This window comes from Apium graveolens, chromosome 4 (genome assembly GCF_009905375.1).
Source record: "Apium graveolens cultivar Ventura chromosome 4, ASM990537v1, whole genome shotgun sequence".
NCBI classification, from domain to species: domain Eukaryota; kingdom Viridiplantae; phylum Streptophyta; class Magnoliopsida; order Apiales; family Apiaceae; genus Apium; species Apium graveolens.
Genome location: NC_133650.1, coordinates 192,857,570 through 192,861,662, shown reverse-complemented (window position 1 = coordinate 192,861,662; position 4,093 = coordinate 192,857,570). Strand labels below are relative to the sequence as shown.

At 40.0% G+C, this 4,093-nt stretch overlaps 1 non-coding gene across 1 annotated transcript; it reads right to left on the bottom strand.

Moving 5' to 3' along the window:
• Positions 1-659: 659 nt before the first annotated feature.
• On the bottom strand, positions 660-766 carry LOC141723213 (small nucleolar RNA R71). Its single transcript, XR_012576200.1, has one exon. It is a non-coding gene; the product is annotated as a small nucleolar RNA R71 (small nucleolar RNA).
• Between the last annotated feature and the right edge of the window lie 3,327 nt (positions 767-4,093).

Genomic DNA, 4,093 nt, shown 5'->3' with positions numbered 1-4,093 from the left:
TACATTGTTGCATAGGTACATAAATTGAACTTAACCTAAACCAGTCTCTGTGGGAACGAATCTGATTTATATCTTATACTACTTGCGAACGCGTATACTTGCGTGAATATTAACGTGTGTTTTCGCCCTAACAAGTTTTTGGCGCCGCTGCCGGGGACTCGGTGTTAATTTTTAGTTTATGTGCTTGTCATCAGTGGTCGTTAAAGTTCACTGACTCGGATTCTTTTACTTTCACAGTTTATTTGTTTGTGTTTTAGGTACTCATTACAATGGGAGATCCAGCAGCACGAACGAAAGCCTTGATGCATTTTTCTCAACCCAAGATCAATGACATTCAATCTAGCATTGTCCGGCCAGCTATCACAGCTAATACCTTTGAGATCAAGCCTGGCATAATTCAATGGGTGCAGAATTCAATCTAGTTTGGGGGTTCTTCAACGGAAGATCCCAATATGCACATTAGGGATTTCATTGAGATTTGTGACACCTTCAAGTTCAACGGTGTTTCTGAAGATGTTGTGAAGCTGAGATTGTTCCCATTCTCTCTGAGGGATAAGGCTAAGAGATGGTTACACTCTCTACCAGCTGGTTCGATTACTACTTGGGAAGATCTTGATCAAAAGTTTCTCACTAAATTCTTCCCTATGGTGAAGACAGCTGCAATGAGGAATGCTATTACTCAATTTATGCAGCAAACGGGAGAATCGCTATGTGAAGCTTGGGAACGCTACAAGGAGATGCTTAGGAAGTGTCCTCATCATGGAATTCCTGATTGGATGATCATCACTTGTTTCTACAATAGGTTGGGAGCACAGTCCAGACCCATGCTCGATACAGCAGCAGGTGGCGCATTATGGGCAAAGAGCTATGAGGAAGCTTATGATCTAATTGAACTGACGGCTGCTAATGAATATCAGTATCCAGCCCAGAGATTGCCACAGGGCAAGGTCGCAGGAGTTCTTGAAGTGGATACAGCTACGACTATCACTGCTCAACTAAAGGCGTTGTCTATGAAGATCGATTCTCTGGCTAACTATGGTGTTAAACAGATAATTAGTGTTTGTGAGCTGTGTGCAGGTCCGCATACGACAGAGCAATGCGCTATATCTAGTCACTCAGCTCAGTTTGTGAGCAACTTTCAGAGATCGCAACAGCCAGTTCCTACCACTTATCATCCTGACAAGTGGAATCATCCTAACTTCAGCTGGAGCAACAATCAGAATGCTATGCAACAGCCGTTCGAGAAGTTTGGAAATAAGCTATTTAACCCTCCTGGTTTTCAACAACAAATTGCACCAAAATAACAACTCCAAATTCAACAACAAAATCATGATGCAGAACTATCTTCGAATGAAAAATCTGAATTGGAGGAGTTGCGGCTTATGTGCAAAAACCAGGCTCTTATATGCCAAAGCCAGGCTATTTCTATCAAGACTCTGGAGAACCAAATAGGGCAAATTGCTAATGCTTTATTGAATCAACCACCAGGAACGCTTCCTAGTGATACAGAAGCCAATCCAGGCAAGAGGGAAGTTGAAGAACAGGTGAACGCCATCACCTTAAGGTCTGGAAAGGTTGCAAGCCCCCAAATTCAGCAAGACGAAGAGCCTGAAAAGTCTCAAGTTCCAGAATCTGAAATTTTGGCTGAAGAAGATGTGCAGAAGGAAGTAGAGGTGGAACCAAGGAAGACTACTGTGGAACACACTCCTCCTGAGGGTAATACAGGGGAGAAACATATATATCCTCCACCTCCTTTTCCTAAGAGGTTGCAGAAGAAAAAGCTAGATAAGCAATTTTTTAAGTTTCTGGAGGTGTTTAAGAAACTTCATATCAACATACCTTTCGCTGAAGCTCTTGAACAGATGCCTAGCTATGCGAGGTTTATGAAAGGTATTCTCTCTCGGAAAGTGATTCAAAGTGAATCTCGAGATGTGTTCAAGGAAATAAAGTTACCCGCGGCTAAAGAGGAGTGCTTTAAAGTAGAGCAACTGCAGGTTTTGACTGCACCTCCGTGGAAGAGGAAGTTAGATATGCCATTCGATTCTCTTGGGTTAGCAGAGCTGAAATTTTCTCAAGACCATCTCGAGCCATCTATTGAAGATGTTTCCACAGTTGAGCTTCACCCACTACCAGATCACTTGAGTTATTCATTCTAAGGTGCACCCCCTGACAAGGGGTTGGGATATATCTTTGATGATGAAGAGGGTAGCCGAACGGATCTTCCAGTGCCTACAGAGGGTTCTTCTCATATGCCATAGGTAGCTGATAGGACTGGTGTTGGTGATGAGCAGTACAGGCGAGTGACTAGGCGTGTGAAGGCCATGCAAGACATTCACCATCATTTTGCTGAAGATTTGACACACGCTTTCGGTACTATTTTCCGAGACACTAGTGGCGAGGTTGATTGGCGACCTGATCCTCCACCCGAAGAGGGTGATCTTTCCGACGACTAGGTATGCCTGAAATTCTTATTATTACCTTCAATGAGGACATTGAAAATTTTAAGTTTGGGGGTGATAATGTAAGGATTAGTTTGTGTGGGTCCATATAGATTCATATAGATTCATATTGCATGTTTAGTTTAGTTCATTCATATTTTTGCATGATTATTCATTTAGGACATATTTGTTTGTTTTTATATGATTTCATATAGTTGCATTTGCATGCATATTTAGCATGATCCCTTAAGATGAACTATGATATTTGATAAGTTGATATTGATTTCAGTGTGGTGATGACGAATAGAGGGATGTTTAAGTCTTAATGAATTGATTTGCATGCCAGAAACAAATATTTTCACAAGTCTTATAGGGTTGCTTTTGATCTAGATCATGATCATACTTGTTTGTTGTTGAGATTTAATCACTTGGTTATATTTAGAATTTGTGATATTCTCGTAATGACGTAAAAACACTGATTTTTTTATCTGGAGAAAAACTTGGATTTCATTGCTAGTTGTTGTAAGGCTAGGCATCAAATGGTTAGTAGCCGGCTCATATTTTTATGAGTAGTCTAGGGTTGAATGAGATGGAGCGAAACACACTCATTCAGAAATTGTTGAAAAAGAAAAAAAAAAGAAAAAAGAGAAAAAAAAAGAAAAAAAAAGTATGTGTTTATGCATAATTGATCAAGAGTGAGCTCTTTAATACTCGAGTTATTAAGTTCTAAGGGACTTTGTGCCTAGTGACCTAAGGCTTTTATAGTCTGGGATCCGCTAACCTAACGCTCGCTACATGGGTATTATTGCATAAGTCTTTTGGGACCTCATTCATTGCACGGTCAAATAAGCATCTTTGCTATGTGTTCAATAATAGTGTGAATCCTTGAATAACTCTAGTAGAAAGAAGGTGTTGTGAGTCATAATGTGTTTATTGTCTATTCTGTTTATAAACTTTTGATTGTTTCGATGATAGATAAGTTATAGTTATTGATCTAGTATCGAGAGTATATATGTTAAGCATCCACAGACGCACGTTTCTGGTTTGTGAGTTGGTTTGTGGGATTTATTCAAGCTCTGTTTAAAGTCATTACATTCTTAGAGGCATTGGCTTATTCATTTGGTTATGGTTATTCTGAGGGGATCGATTGCATTCTCATTTAGTTGCATTCACCTAGTTGCATTCATGCATTAGGTTTGTTTTGTAGTTTTGAGTCTGTTTATGCTTGAGGACATGCATCGATTCAAATTTGGGGGTGTCATAAGTGGATTTTATATCCACTTGGAATGCTTTATTACAAGCTTAAATTGGTGTTTTGGACTCAAGTTGTTGGTATTTTGATGTGTTTTTGTGTTATTGCATTTCAGGTATCAGTTATATGAAGAAAAGAGCTTTTAAAGGAAATATGATGAAAAGTGATCAGAATTGGAAGCCAATGCAATTTTTAAGTTGTAGAGAATCTCAATAGCTTCGTGTGGGCAGTTGAATCGCCTAATTCTGACGAGTAGAACTCAAGTTATGGTCAAAACAAGATTCATCAGAATATTTTCCCAGTCAGTAGCTGAGCGTCCACTCAGAGAGCTGAGCGGGCGCTCAGCGCGCCCGCTCAGGGCGCGGCTGGTCGCTGATTTCGCTGAAAAAGCCTTTTTTGAGTG